This window comes from Pezoporus occidentalis, unplaced genomic scaffold, assembly GCF_034315485.1.
Source record: "Pezoporus occidentalis ecotype Australia unplaced genomic scaffold, CSIRO_AGI_Poc_V1 ctg74, whole genome shotgun sequence".
Taxonomy (NCBI): Eukaryota; Metazoa; Chordata; class Aves; order Psittaciformes; family Psittacidae; genus Pezoporus; species Pezoporus occidentalis.
The window spans coordinates 280243-296839 of record NW_026916093.1 but is presented as its reverse complement, the minus strand read 5'-3'; the positions used below and the strand labels follow the sequence as shown (position 1 = coordinate 296839).

Below are 16597 nucleotides of genomic sequence, written 5' to 3'. Positions count from 1 at the left end.
AGTTTAGGTTCAGAGAGAGGTTCCACAGCACCGGGGAATGAAGAGAAAGAGCTAACCCTCACTGCTCAGTGCTGAAAAAGGTCTGCAGTCAACTTATGGTTTTGTATATGGAAAAAAAGAGGCGTTCATGGTTCTGCATGGTTCTAACGCAAAACCAGATGAAACTCAGAGGTCTTGTCTATCTCCCACTTAAAGCTTTCAGGCTTTGTCAAACTTCAGGCTGAAACTGAAGCCGGGGGAGGGACTGAGAACCCCACGTGGATTGTAACCAACAGAAACATTTGCAAAAATTGCCAAGCAGTAAAACCACCAAATCTGGCATGACTTTACTTACTGGTTATAAGAAATAGCAAGTACTTTAATTTGGGTTGGAGGCGATTTGATACTGAGAGCTCAGTTCTGAAGTCAACGTCAAAGCCACCAGTAATTCCAGTGAAAGACCATTCAGTGCCAGCCTTTATGTGCTGTCCTCAGGACTTATACTGGACATGAAACCAGGGAAAAGGTGAACAGACTTGTCCGTATGTCACAGGTGACCAGCAGCATCTTGAGAGGAGCAGTCTCCCCGGGGGGCCAGAATGTTGCCCTTGCTGAAGGAACCCAACTCAGAAGCAAGAAAAGGGTGAGGAGAATGCTTCCTAGCTAACACCTCATGGCAGATACGCGGGTACCATTGAACATCTCATTCTTTTTGCCAGAGATGTGTTTCAAAGCACAGGATAGTACCTCAAAAACCAAATATTTTGATTGCCACCATGTTTCTTACATGCCTACTTTGTTATGAGTGGAAGACATTAGTCAAGAAATGACTTGTTTCTTCGAGCCAGATAATATGGGAGATGATGAAGGATGAATGGAACAGCCCACACACAGCCCTGACCTCCTTTAGCAACACAGCAGTAAAAGATTAACAGAAGTGATATATTCAGCAGAGCAGGATAGGGCAAAAGGAGACAATCTGGGCCTGGAACTAGAGATGCACATCCTACTCCTTTTTCTTTCACTGGCTTTCTCAGGCGACCGTGAGCAAATCACTGCAGTTTTCTATGCCCCAGCTTCCCTATGCAACAGCTGGAAATAACTCTGCAAAAGTACCTTGATGTTGGCTGAGACACCCTATTCTTTAAACATCCAAGATTTTGTACATAAAGTTCTCCAAAGTATTTTTTTTTTTGTGATCCCCAGTTCCCCATACAGACACAAAGAGAACAGAAGGGAAGAAAGAGAGTTAAAACCGATAATAATAAAAATAAAAGTTTAAAAATCCAACCCTTTCCTCAAATGGACCAGCAGCCTGCAAACCAACTAGTTCTTCCTATTCCCAGAGGTGGCTTCCACAGAAGCATTTCCTTTTACTATGCATCCACTGTAGAGTTTCTTTTCTGCTTGGCTGGGCAATCAGGTATTCAGAGCATAATGTAAATGCTCAGAACACAGAGGCATGAAAACTTGCCAGACAGAAACTCCAAGCGAAGGATTAACATTTCTCCCCCTGCCCCCCCCCCAATCCCGCTCTCCCATGCTTCCCCCTTCCATTCCCGTCTCACCCAGCCCTCTTTCCCCATCCTCCCCCTCCGCATCTCCATCCCGGCCGCGGGTGCCGAGCCTGACCCCCACCGGCGGCTGCAGGGAGGCCGCGCCGGGCTCAGCCCCAATGCCCGGGGGGTGCGGAGCTCCGCTGCCCTTGGCTCGGCAGCCTCTGCTCCAAGCTCCATCCTCCTCTGTGCTTGTTGCTGGTTTTCGTTTTATATATTAAGGAAAAAAAAAAAAAAAGGGCAAAACACAACAACAAAAAGAAAAAAAAAAAACCAACAAAACAAAACCTCTTTATTTCCTGCTTCGCCGCAGCGGCCCCGAGAATAGAAGCCTTGACACATCAAATTCTGGGAGCTCACCACTCACCAGGGCTGTGGTTCCTGGTCCAAGCGGTGACGAAGGAGAATCACCTCACAGTCTCTGGAGAGTGGCAGGGCTTGGCTGCGAAGCGCGCCCTGTGCCGATGGGCTTTTTGAGTTCTCTCTGTTCCAGGGTGAGTGCCGAGGCAGAGAATTAGGGAGGGGAGAGGTGGGAAGGAAAATCACTGGAGCCTCTTACGATCAAACTTCCACTAAGCAAGAGGAAATGTCTTATAAATAAACAACAGCAAGAGAAACAAAAAAATCCATCCCGTCCTGCCAGAGGAATGTACATTATTGTCTCTCGACGGAAAACTTTACACCACACCAGAAAAGCAAGAAAGCAGCCATGTCTCCTGAAGCTACCCACTCTTGGGGGGGGGGGAGAGGCAGGGAGGGGAGGAAAAAGAGGAGGGCAACACAAACTTAAAAAACCCCATAATATTGGGAAGTTCATGCCATTTCCCAGTAGGCAAACAAAACTGGCCAGATTCAACAGACGTCACTAGTCCAAGGTTTCACGCAGTGCTAAATTTCCTCAGATCTGATCATCGCTCGGCCATTAGGACGCATTCAGAGAGGAAGTTCAAGGCAAGGGGAAGGAGGAGAAGGTCACAGCATTTAGATGCGTGCATACGCATCTGTATGTATGTATGTGTATATTTATTTATGCACAACATGAACATTTTATGATGACTATTTATAGGAATATTTTTACTGATATATTTTAAAACCCGAGGTACATGCAATTCTCTTCTCTTGTACCTCCCCGTAATTTTTGAGCTTTATGGCCTGGAGTTCCAGGTCCTGCCTTCTCATCTCACAAGACTGCAACTGTAGTCTACTTAAAGCTAACATTATCATACTGCAGCTCACAAGTGACATGAGTTCAGTGATTTCAGTGCAGTCCCTAAGCTTTGCAAAAAAAACTATCGCCTGATTTGGCACAAGGCAAGGCAAATAGCAGTCTCTTTATGAGGAACTACAGATGGCAATTGAAAGAGTAATTCAAATAATTTATCAAGCACATTTGGAGACCTAGAATGGGGGATGGCCTGAGTCTACAAGAAACCAGGATGCTACAAGTCATTATTAGGGAGCTTATTAAACCTTCCTCGCATGTAGAGGATTGGAAGCTCACAGATTGCAGATGAGAACCAAGGTGCCTGCAGTGCTGCATTTTGGTTCATGACCAGTGAAGCAGAGTACAGCAGGTGAGGACCTACTTCAGAGAAGCTGGGCAAAAGACCCAAAAGTTCATGAAATAACTGAAAATGCCCTGCTCGTTTCAACCTGCACTTTATTTCTAGGGCACGCTTCCATTTGAGACAGAGCTGCAACACCGAATGTGCATAGCACCCACCCCAAAACCCAGCTTCCCAAACCTAAGAAAAATTGCCTAATCTGTCAAATTCCTGAGCACTACTGTATTTGTGAGGCACAAACGAAAACATGTTTTTTAAACTAATCAGTTTTACATCTGTGTGTTCTTTGCTGGCGAAGCAATGCTGTCACAGACTCCTGTTAGCAACAATCAGTCTACCATGCAGGTGGATAAGGCAGAGACAAGCTGAAGATTGAAGTATGGTTGAAAATAAAAGCAGAGAGCCTTTAATGCAAAATTTATAGTAAATCACAGCTCCTTCAGGCTCAGATCTTTTGGGGAAGCTATTGATAAAGCATTTCTAAATCTACATTACCAAGGTGATCTTAATAAAGTAAAAGAAGGAAGCGTTTTCAAGAGAATTCTTAAGACAGTAGAAGTGACATTACTGATACAGCACTGTGAAGAGGGGGGGAGAATCTGATTTTACCAGACTAATCGGCAGCTTGTAAATCTGCCCATCTACTCATCTGTGCTGATACCAGAGGTCCCAAGCCTGAAAGGACTCTGGGCAACGGAGAGAAGCTGTCAGCTGATCTGACCCCACCAAGAACTGCTTTGCTCACTTACGGATCAGCTCATCGTTCACCCTTTGCTACCTGTATGCTTACTAGCATTGCCAGGAATACTTAAGGAAATTGAGGCAAATTTGAGCTCTTTCAAATGAAACCTTATTACTGAGAGGTGTCCAGAGAGCAAGAGTGGAATGGAATTTGAAAAACTTACTCCTGTCCACACTGAGAGAAACCTTCAACATTGCTAAGCAGGCAACACAATTAGCAGGGACCTTAGGTTCCAATACCTCAGCTGCCTTTAGGGGATTCACACAGGTGGAAGTGAGGGCCCCCTGTGTTTAATAAATCATTTGCTAAACAGTCCAGAGATCAATAGCAGGCATTAAATTAAGCAGTCTTATTATTTAGTATCATTAAGCATTAGGGATGGCTGTACGATAAAAACAAGGAGCAGAGAACCAAATAAATTCTCTCTCAAAAAAACCCTATGAAGTTTCTGAAAATTAGACCAAACAAAAAACCCCAAACACATGAAGCAAACAGATCATGCAACTGTGATCAAAATCACGGCAAATTCCAACTGCCTGCCTGTCAGCACAGGCTATTTCCATTCCGGCTTTCAGGAGACTGAATTGTGCCATTCCTGCTTCACTACCGTGAACAGTGGCCACGGCCTCCGAACTACAAAATAGTCAGAGCCAGGAGGACAATCATTTTCCTCCGATTTTTTATTTTGACATTTCCCATTTGTGCCCTTTTTCAAAGTTTTAATTTGGTGAAGGCACTTTTCAGCCTGTCTTTGAACAGGTCACTAATAACTCGGGATGCAAGATCTCATATTTCATTTTTTTGCTGCTGCCACCACTAAATATTTCATTTACCTTGAGTACAGCAGGCCACTCTGGAAGGCTGGGGCTTTTTTTCCTCTCTGCAATACTGTTTACAGACTAGTTTCTGCAATTCATTATTTGCATTAGGCTAGTTTGATCCTACCTGCTCAAGTAAAAGCAGTGGACTGCCTACAGAAATACTTTCATTGTTTATGTAGCTTGGTGAGGCAACCCTACTGATGTTCCTTCTTCTTGGGACCAATATTCAAATAATCAGGAGTCTTGGGAGGTTATACCTCATTAAAACACATGCTATTTCTGTAATATGTATCTGTTCTGTATCCTGCAATATTCACAACAGCGTTACACACACAAATCCAAATGTATACATCTGTACGCATGGGCATATACATAAATAAGATTATTTAATTATGTGTACCCCCTGACTTGGCTGCTAGCACTTGAACTCGAAGACTGAATGTGTCTGGCTGCAAATCCACATACGCACACACAGAAAACACACGGTTAAACAGAATCCTTTTAAAAATGGCAGTAGGACCTAAAGGTTTCTCTGCTTGCCTTGCCCCAGTCTAGAGAGGATGAGCCTCAAAAAGGCTGATGCTCTCCCCTCTCTCAGCAAAGTAAGGGGGAGGAAACCCAGTAGAGGCAGGATAGTGCTTGGAGACCTTGACTTTTCCCCCTTCCCCTCCACACAGCCCAGGCTCTACGCTTAGAGACAAGCCACGCTGCAGCCAGACCTCGGGAGCAGCTGCAGGTAAGCACAAGGAGGTTAATTCAGCTTTTTGCTCCATTAACCTCTGCTCCACCTTCATGACACCCTAGTAGAGGAAAGACAGTGAGATGGTGCAGGCAAGAGAGCCAGGCACGTGCAGCAGGCCGGGTAGCTGCACTACAAGGGGGAGTCACACCGTGATAGGGGCTGCCTCTGCATCCTGGGCTTCACAGCATTTGAAGACCACGTTTCCTTCACTCCTGCCCTCATCAGCACTGAACACCTGCAAGGGAAGCTTCATGGCAGTTCTCTGCAGCTTTCCCCTCTGCTCTATGTGCCTCTATATAGGAACAGATACACAGCCTTTGGCAGTGGGTGCAAACAGATGAGATAAACAGAGAGAGATGAGATAAACCTAGTGGAAAAGTCTTTTCCAGATGTAGTGTCTCTGTCTATAAATAGGTATTCTCCCAGTATCCTCCAGATGCAAGCACAGAGTCGAGATTTTGTTGTTTCGTACAAAGCAATTAAAATGTAACAACCTCTCAAAATCTCCCTTTATTAAAAAAAATAGGTCACAGACACAGAAGCAGTCAGTCATGGTTTGGAGTGGGCAAGCAAACAATTTTCAGCTGATTGTGCCCTTGTTTTTGTAACTAGCTTTTCTGCTGTGACCCGCTATACTTACCCTGTCTGCTGTGCTAACCAGCAACATGCCTTTTTAATCTGCCTTCCTGGGGTCTGCATTTGATTACAGCATTCATGTTCTATTTAGATTCTTTTGAATCATGCCCTGTGGTGCTAGCACGAAAGGTGTTATTTATAAAATGAAATTCTGTTGTATTGCAACTTGGATTCAAAGAGGACAAGTAATATTAAATACTTACTTTATTTAATAATATCTTGGATTTATTAACTCAATTTCATTACGAGATTAGAGACGCTAACCTGGAGGGGGTTATTAACTAATAAACAGGCTTCAGGCAACTTTGCCCCATATAAAATAAAATAAATAAAAATACATATATATGCATTTAAATTACTTCTATTTTGAGGGCTCAGATACGCACCTCTAGCTCGAAAGAATGGTCTTCTTGATAAACAGCATTGCAGAAAGCTCTTGGTTGGAACCTGCTAAGCTCACGGTGCCTTTAGGACAACAGGCATCCATGCACAGCAGCTATTCCAAGTGACCGACCCTACTTAGTTGGTTGCATCCCAAGTGGGATGCATTCTACCACTCAAGCTTTGACAGAACTGATGCAAGGCTGCAGTTACTTCAAACCACTGCGGGCAGCACACCAGAAACCATGAAACTCTGCCAACCCATCTGACCCTCCTTGACTTACCCAGCACCACAAGGCTCACACTTGTGAGCTATTCCACAGCTCTTACTCTCTCATCATCAGTCCTGCACATTGCAGGGCATACCATGATGCACCTCAAGCATTTGGGGAAACCCACAGGCAACATGCTACTTATCCCTGAACAAGCTCCTAGGCTATCAAAGAACTTCTCTTTCCAGAAGGAGAGGGCATAGAAAAGTGCCTTTGTACATGGTATGATACAACTCTGTATTCTGATGCTTAGCTCTTCACGGTAACTTAGATACATGAAAAACTGGGGGGCATCTTCTATTCGACTAGCAGCTGAACTTAACTGCAGTCTCTTTACCTAATGAGCTGAAGCACATTTGTTAGCATCCCAACCTAGGGATTCGGTCCAAATTCACAGAAGGTTCAAAGCTTCCTAAGAGTACAAGAATACTGGAGATGCAATTTTTTGTCCATTCCCTAAATAAAGCTAATAAAAGCTAATACACTTAAATCCCTCTTCTCTGAAACACTCTATGACAAGACATAACTTATGTGACTTTGAACCTGTCAGGTCCACAATAAAGCCTGACATGGGAAAATAGCACAGTATCAATGTCATAGATACTACAGGCTGGGAATTCCCACTTGGAAGTGCATGGCTGCTAAAAGCTTTCACCCCACATCTGTTGCACAGTTAGCTGTGAGTCACCTGCAGTCAGCTTCATTAGACCCGAGGTGTCACTCAAATAAGACAAGCTATTGCTAGAACAAGAGAAATCAGATTTTTAAGCGTTTGATAGATTAAAAGGAAAGTGTCACGATATGTTAAATGGATATTCAAATACTTTAGGTCTCAGTTTTCAGCTACTTACAGATCGTATGCCTTTGCTGAAAGCTGGATGGTAGGCAGAGACCAAAAATAAAGGGCGAATGATTTTTTTTCACTCATGTGGTGTTGTTCACTGCAATGACTCAGTGAATATAAAATCCAGTGCATGAAGATCATGAAAAGACAGAAATACTTAATGAGTTAAATCTGTCCAGAAGCAGATTTGAATTCAGAGTGATCTCTCAAATTGAGGAGAGAACACCTACAGCATGGTGGTGCATAGATATTCTCAAGAGAAGCTGAGGTTAAGTAACAGAACTGTATGGAGAAGAGGTTAATTTGGGTCAAAAATGAAGGGAGATTGAGAAACAGATTTATGGTGAAACTTTCAAAGGCAGAAGCAATAATTGCACCCGCAAAAGGCATGTGCATCATTGCTACAAACAAAAACACATGCTTGGACTCTCTACAGGCAATCTGGCATCTATCTCCCATTCCCTCCCTCCTCCTGACCCTGAGACCTCTCTCTCTGGAATTTTGTTCCATGAATATTCCATAATACTCTGCTCAGCTCCTATTTTCATGAAAAGTCATCATTAGCTAATACGTGGAAGTTCACAGCATTACTGTCAATCAGTGGTTGGTTTCCATGAGAATGGAGACAGATCTCAACTGAGAAAAACAGTGAGGTTCAGGCACAAGTGATATTCAGTCTACATATGTTATGTATATACACCACTCTGAAACTACTGAACCAACTTGTTTGGCATTTGATTTATTACCAGATTCTCAAGGGTATCTACGAAATAAGCTAAGTTTAAACAACATTCATTTGGGTCATTTTGTAGTGAGGCAGAAACAAAATGTATTACTGGGTGTCTTAGGAATACTGTTATTTATTCTTATTCTCTCTTTCCTCACTTCTGTCTATATGCTTAAAATCACCATTAAAAAAAAAAAAAAGGACTGAGGCCTTTTTCTAGTTTGTCTTATGTTTTTATGTTTGTTTGCTTATTTGTTTTAAATTTCATCCTCCCCCAGGTCTCAAAGTATAACAATTTCTACCCTAAAATAATTAGTGAGAGAAAATTTTAACTGATACTGTGAAACTATCTCTGTATTACTAGTAAGAGAATGCTACTATTCCTTAACTAATGCAGTCTGTTTACAATGAACAGGCTAGGAGAGCGTAGTCCATGATGCAAAGGCACAGGGTATGCATGGGCTAGAACTTCACAAAGGCACCTTTATCTTCCACTGTATTTACCCACTCAAAGTTGCTTGCATATACTCCTCTAGAACTAAACGAAGTAAACAGTGCAAGAAAACAACCAAGTCAGTTAGCCCCTTATTTCCTTTTTTTTAGGGACTCTCAAACCCAGAAATGCTGTAAAATGTAAATTCTAAATTTCAAATGTCTTTAAAATTCAATAAAATTGGGTCAACAGCTTTATAGAGAAGTGCTATGAAAATAAGGTAGCTTTGCAACTTTAATTGAAAGAAGGATTCCATTTTATACTATACCCCAAATTTAAGACTATTCAGATAAAGAGCTGTTGGGTTTACTTTTGATTAAATTAATTGATAATGAGCTTGCAGGTGGTGGGCGAGAAACACCAGCATACCCAAAACTAGACAGACACAGTTAAAAAGCCCAATTCTATACAACTGCTTCAGTGTGAGTGATCTCAAGAACAAACTAGTTCTGCAGGGACGGACAGTCTGAACATGGAAACACAGGAAGAGACCTCACTGATGGAACATCACTGGGTGAAGCCTTCACAAGCTAGAAATCACTTGGTCTCTCAGAGACCCCAAGACATAAAAAGGATAAATGAAATGCCATTTGTATGCATTCTTCCATGTCTCTGCTTTCTTTCCACTCTTATCAAAGAATCAGCCTGAATGTATCTGCCTAATGAAAAATGTCCTTTCTTTTCCTCAATGAAAGTTTAAAAAGTTTCTGTGACAGACCTGTTTCTAAGGTAAACCAGAATCACACTACAGCCACACAGCAGGATAACTTTGTCTTGGTGAGATGCTCTCTTTTTTGCCCATGTGAGGTCAGCTCTCACTCACAGCCCTGTAAAAGAATTTAAGAGCTCTTCAATTAACCAATATTACTACACAAAATTGACACTTGGTGTCCATATGGAGATGATCAGGTGCACACAGTAGGAAGCTGAAGGACCTGGTTCCAGGTTCCTGGTTCCTGCAGTTGTAATCCTGTTCTGCAGCATCCAGTGGAACCACAAGTTAAAATTTTTGTTTTAACGTGTTTCCATCCAGCACTCTATGGAAGGATCAAGGCCCATTACAACCACACTACATGGCAGAACAAAGCCAGTCTTACCCAGGGGCAAAGGCTTTATCCTCTCTCTCAGTTTCCCCAGGTGTCAGGCCTGAAGAGTCATTCTTTTGCACTGAATAGGGATGCCTTGGGAATTATCTACTTAACATCCAGATAAAAAAAAGGCTCAGAATGGCAAAGTACTGTGGGGCTGAGAGTAGGCTTGCTGCAGTAACATGGCTGTTGCCAGTAGGCAGCAGGCAGCACAGACCTCATGAAAGATCACTCATGTTGATTTTAAGTTAGGTTCATTTTTGTGCCTGTTCTGTAGGCCCCTAGAGATTAAATACAGCTGAGTGCTATTATACAGTTAGCTCCAGCGAATGAAAAATACACTCTTTTAGCAGGTTTATTCCTTTATCAATTACTACTTTAAGAGACTTGTACTGTATTATTTTATATTGGCCAATTGTAAAAATAATTTATTCCCTGAAGAGTTTTATTCCTTTAACATTTCAAATTTTTGTTCAGTGTTTACCATGTGACCATTTCTGACAGATGCTGAAAGGAATGCTTTATTAAAGGTCCTAATACAGCTCCTTTTCCCAGGTTTATTTTGACCATGTTTGAAATAAAAGACCTGGATAAGTTTTCTAGTACTGCAGACAGCCTACGAAGATTCTTCTGCTTGCGTTAGTGCATTTTCACTATGGGAAAAAGAGATCCTGTCCAGATTTCTGGTAAAGCACCACACCTCTGTTCTTCTATGTCCTCCGTGTCTTCTTTTCTTAACTTTCCTCCTGCTGAGGGCTCTATAAAATAAAGCATTAATTCCTTCCAGACTACAAACCCAGTAGAAGAGCCGTTGAAAGAAAACCTGTCAAGCAAGCATAGAGCCACTACACAGCTAGCAGGAAAGCATGCTCAAACACTATTCAATGACTGACATTATCAGGTAGTTCTGTGACTTAGTTCTCTGTAGCTTAGCTCTTAGTTCTCTCTATGTAGCTCAAACCACAATGAAAATAGCTGTCATAATGAGGAAGATGTCCAGCTGGATTAAAAGGGCAAATTTATTTTGCATTTGAGAACATATGTAGGAACCCAGATCACATTCAGCAGAGATGTCACAGAACAGGGTGACACCATTATGCATGCCTCAGCTTTGGTCATGCACAGTCCATGATCAAGTAAGGATGATGTTCAAAACTTAAACAGGGGAAGTTTAGATTGGATATAAGGAAGAAGTTCTTTACTGTGAGGGTGGTGAGGCACTGGAACAGGTTGCCCAAGGAAGTTGTGAATGCTCCATCCCTGGCAGTGTTCAAGGCCAGGTTGGACAGAGCCTTGAGTGACATGGTTTAGTGTGAGGTGGCCCTGCTCATGGCAGGGGGGTTGGAACTGGATGATCTTAAGGTCCTCTCCAACCTTAACTACTCTATGATTCTACGGTCACCTAAGGATGAATAGGAGAAAGAACAGGGCATGCAGGAGAGCAGAGATGGCATTTGAGCACTGCTGAAAGAGAAGTAGGCTTTTGTGGAGTGTTGCACAGACTCAAAACCTTTGCTGCTCAACAGAAGATGTTGATTTCACTGCCAATTCATTAATTCAGATCAGACGATGAAGGGTATCCTGAGGTTCACAAACCCTGTTAATGACGTGGGACGCAGCACAGACTAACCCTGGAGCTGTTAAAATGAAAACACGCCATATTCAAGGTTTTGTACAACTTCAGCACAAACCCGGGAGGCCTTAAAGTCTCATTTGAGTTTTGCTTTGGGTGGCTAAACTCAAGCAAACTTTGGGAGAAAAGACTAGCAAAGCTCATAGCCATCAGCTTTCATCAGCAGTTGTCAAAGCAGTTTACAAAGGGATTTCCTATTTTATGAGAGCAAAACTAGTACAATGAGGGTATGGCTTGTTCAAGATCATTTAGCATACCAGCAGCAGAGCAGGGACAGAACTCAGATTACTTGTGGTCTAGGCCACCATACTTCCCACTAGACACAAAGTTTGAAGAAAATGGATGCTGCAAATTAGCAGCGAAGTTTTGTACAACTCTGATCAGCAGCCACAGACACCCCAGACACCTCCTCCTGCTCAGTCACCTAAGTTTATTCACTAGGTCTGGATGAAAAGAAGTCCTTTACTAACTGGAATGACTTGTGTCAATCTTTAGCCCTTTAAAACGCTGACTAATTTTAGACTTGCTGTGGTTAAATACATTTGTAAACTATTAAAAACAGTCTCCTAGTACATGGAAAACATATGGTTTCAACGTTATTTCTTCATGAAGGCCTGTTTCTTCAAAGTTTCCTTTAGTTATACAGTAAGCTTGTTTGCTATTCAGAATGCTTATTTTTATAACTATTTCTCCTCCTTTCCACAGCTATTTACTTAAATGATATATATATATATATGCATAAGTGTATATCTATATTAAAAACACATATGTTTAGTGACTGAAAATGTAACTATATGGTGCTAGTCAGAAAAGCATAAAAACTGCATGTTCTCAGGAACACACGCCCTCTCACAGCTGGTGCACTGTGAGTCTGCTCAGTTTGCTCATCTGCAGTCTTAATTTCTTATGCATTTGGTTAATACATTAAAAAGCATGGAACAAGACAGCCTGCCCAGTCTGAGACCTACGTATACGTTCAGAAAGAATCCCTGCATTTCATTGAGCCAGCAGCCTACTAATGAAGAATATCCACTGTTTCCCCACTAGCCCTAATATACTAAGCTATAGCTGCTCTGTTTTAACCATTTTTTCCTGGAACTGTTCTCTGTGTCAGGCTATAATCTCCTTTTTTTGGCTAGCTCTACAGCCACTTGAAGGAAACTGTGTTTATCTTGGGTATCTTGCTTGAAGGAAGCTGTGTTTATCTCGGATATCTTGCTTGGCAATGCAGACTGCTCTTGGGTAAGCAGTTAATCTTAACCTCATTTTGCACTTGATGGTTGGAAGGGAGATGTATAGCAGGCAAGACTAGGCTAGTGTTAACTGGGAAACAGTCATCCCTGACCAATGTTTGGAGCAGGGCACAAAACCAGGAACTACACAAATTCCATCATCCTTTGGAGAAAAATTAAGCATGAGGAAATTTTCACCAGGTGAGTGAGCTACAATAAGCATCACTTGCTCAGTTCTGAAGAACAACAGGCCTGGCCTAACACCAGGCCTGAATACATGAGAAGTAGAGAAGGAGAGCATTGCTTATACCAGGAAGAAAGGTTGCTTTAAAGAAATCAAGAACCATATCCATACGCTAGACCAAGGAAATTAAATTATATTTAAATTAAATTAAAGTTAAATTATGAAAACAGTTGAGAGAAGTGACAGGAGAAACCAGAAACAGAATTGGAAAACATAGTGACAAAAACCCAGGCTATAAGTTGGGTTCCATAGTGCATTGCTGGATGAGGAAAAGCAAAAGCCAAACAGGACCGTAAATTCATGTCAGATATTAGCTGCATTGCTTAATGAACTATTACAACATGCTCAAATACTATGACTGCAGAATGATAATCTATAAAATAGAATTGAGTATTTTCATTTTGAGGCATGGTGGGTTTCCTTGCAGTTTACTCTTCTTCAGGTTGAAATTCTTTCTTTCAGTGTCAATTTATGTCACCAAGACTGGACCTAACCGGTGCTTAGGCATCTTGTTTGCACAAAGGAATCTAAAATATTGCTCATGCCAGTCTGGATGCAACTACAGAGGTCAGAAGGAAATAGTGGTCCACCAAATCAAAATGAATCAATATACGGGTCAAACAGTCTGCCCAAGTAGCATGGTTTTACCTCCAAAGTAATGTAAGCCATAGAATTTCACTTGGTTATGTCTGCATTCAATCCATAAGGTGAGAGACTTCTTTGAATTGTGAGAACAGAAGGAAAACTATAGGTAAGAAGAGAGAGCAAGGAAATGAGAGCTTGACCTGGCATGGGAGAATGACTTACAGTTAAGAAGATGCAATGAAGGCAGAGAAACACTTAAGAGAGTAAGGGGCTGTACACGGAGTGGTGGTACTTGCAAGAGACCTGATAAATCTGTAATGTAAATACAGAGAAGACAGCACTAAGACAGCAAAAGGATAAAAAAAGATAAAGACAATTTCCTTTCATACCCAAAATTGACCAGGGATGTAGTAACTGTAATACATACTTGTTAGGTGAGCACACCTGAACTATCATGCTTGAATTCTGACCTCCTGTTTGACGTAAAATTAAGTTTCAAAAAGAGAGAAAGCAAAAATTAACTTGGCCTCCAGATGGGATGCTGAAAGAAGTACTGCTTTCTTTATTTGTCCATGCAGATATTTGTCACTCCTGCTGGAACCATATGAAGGACAATTACTTCAAGTGTAATGAAATGAGTGCCCTAATGTGAACACTTTCAAACACGAGATCCATCACGCCTTGACAAACTGTAATGCCAGAACCCTTCGCCATTGCTCCTCTGTCCGGAAACTGCCCTCAAATATTTGACACATTCCTGGAATTAACAAATAAGTGCTGATTTGGCCTGGCTGGTTGCTGCCTGGTATCCCTGGCTGGCACTGCCTTACAATGGGTGGCATTGTTATGCTGCAGCAATTCTCTTGCTTTTCTTCTTGTATTTCCCAGTGCCAGCAAGAGGAAGACTGATTCATTTCAACTAATGTGATCCTTAAATCGAAGATATGACTCATTTTAAGGAAGCTTTTGTTGGATGCTTTGTCTATCAGACCATGCATACTTTAGATTATTTGGCTTCAATAGATGATATAATCAGGCAGGCACAACCATTTTGGCTGAACTCAGGTAAGCATTTTTGTATTGAAAAGCTGGACATGAACAAACAGTTATAGTGCAGCCTCATCTAAAGTCTATGACCAAGCCTTTCTGTGCTATCTGGGAAGAGCTGCACAGTACAGCATGTTAACTTCTTTGAAAATGATAAAAAGCAAGTAAAAAGGACAAAAAATCATTGTCGATCCCAAGTCAGTGAAGCTGCAATGCTCAGAATTTGCTTTATGCAATATACATAAATGCCAGGTCACAACGCAAAAACTGGAGCTTGTAACACATCACTAAACTTGGAGCTGCTTGCTGGACTAAACAGAATAATGTATTTCAAACATCTCTTTAATTAGTAAAACTAAATGCAATATGACTCTGCTTTTTAAAACTCACAGAGACAGAGCTAAGTTTCAGGTAAAGTTCACCAGGATGCCTATGGAAAACACCAGTCCAGGATCATACTGTTTGCTTTCCTATCCATGCATTTCCACAACTAGCTTTTCCAAAATCCTTCCAAGTGTTCCTTAGTCAAGGCTCACAATGGCTCTTCGAGATGGGAAAACAGTGGCAAAAAAAGTGATGTGCTCTACTCAAGGCCACAAAAGGAAAACATTGTCAGAGACAGCACTATTAGAAACCAGGATTAGCAGAACTCTTTCTTGCATCTGAAACATGTTTTCATTATCATGGAAGTGACTGCTCAGATCATCCACATTTCTTTCAGACAAATACAGTCCTAATCCTATTATTCAAAAGTCTCCGGAAAGAACAAATTTTGCAAGGCAGGTACGTAACATGCACAGTCCTTTTACAGAGAGGAAAGAAGGACTATGATGGATGTTCAAACTGCCTTCAAACTTTAACTCCCAGCTCATTTGAAGTGAAGCTGCTAAATGCAGTGTTTCCCTTTGGTGCATGTAGGGATACCTGTATACTTTCATGCATTTATTCATAAACTTTACATCTACGTATATTTGAGCATGCACACACATTATAAAGTGACTAACATAAAACTACTTGGCATGGTAGCAGCACTGCATACTTGAGACTTGTTCCATGAGCAGGCTCAACTCTTTCCCTGTTACAAAGAACAACTGGAAAGCATGAAAGTAGTCCTCCTGCCATCTGGGTAGGAAGACTAGCAATTGCGTCTTAACAGTCCCATATAGCAGTCCAGCCCCAGAAACCCATACAGGGTTGGACTGAACTATCCTTTTCCATCTCCTGGCTAGACAGTTAAAGTTGGCCCTATGATGTACAATGAAGAGATGTGTATGTGGGTATCTGTACACACATAAAGTTTCCTGAATAACATGAGGATATATGAGGCAGATGTTCCATTTAGCCCAGTCCTTCTTCTCCAATGGAGACCAAGAGTATGCATCTAGAAGGAAACATATACAACCAAAGCCAGCCTCTTATCCTTGTCACACCTTCAGATTTCCAAGGTTAAACAGGAAGGATTTTTATCCTTAGCTGTGACTTTGACCCTGTCAGCTCACAAAGTAGCAATGGGTCAGACCCAAATGCTGGATTCCAACATTTCAAAGTTTGGAGGTAGTTTAAATCCCAGCTCACACTAAACTTGACAGACTTTTCCTGCACGCACATGCTTTTGTTTCGCTGCAGGGGATGTGTGCATTGGGGGAATTCCTCTAATACTTTTCTGCTGTAAACTGGTATTCTTTTCTTCCTTTCCATCTGATGGCACTCCCGATTTGCAGATGGGACTAATAACACATTTGGGATCCCATCCTCTATACCCACAAATGGGATTTATGTATTGATCCCACTTAATATTAGCAGAGGTACTGTGAAGAAACCTGCACTGAGAATATGACCCTAACTTTAAAAAAGAAATCAAAGCTCAGACATCTGGGACCCCTCTCACAGAGACAAACAGAGAAATGGAATGTAGCACAGCTCATTTCCCCAACAACAGAACATCTAACCTGATAAGCTCATTACAAATGACATTTTCATTTGACTCATTACAACCACATTTTCTAGGTG

General features: G+C 41.7%; 1 protein-coding gene across 14 annotated transcripts in view; it reads right to left on the bottom strand.

Annotated features, from left to right (window-relative positions):
* Positions 1 to 16597, bottom strand: part of ZBTB20 (zinc finger and BTB domain containing 20) — a 481207-nt gene that overhangs the window by 212610 nt on the left and 252000 nt on the right. For 2 of the 14 annotated variants that reach the window (XM_062602023.1, XM_062602025.1), the window contains one exon: positions 1903 to 2019. The exons of the other annotated variants lie outside the window; for them this stretch is intronic. The gene's annotated coding sequence lies outside the window, so the exon portion shown is untranslated. The remainder of the gene's footprint in view (positions 1 to 1902; positions 2020 to 16597) is intronic. 14 annotated transcript variants of the gene reach the window in all.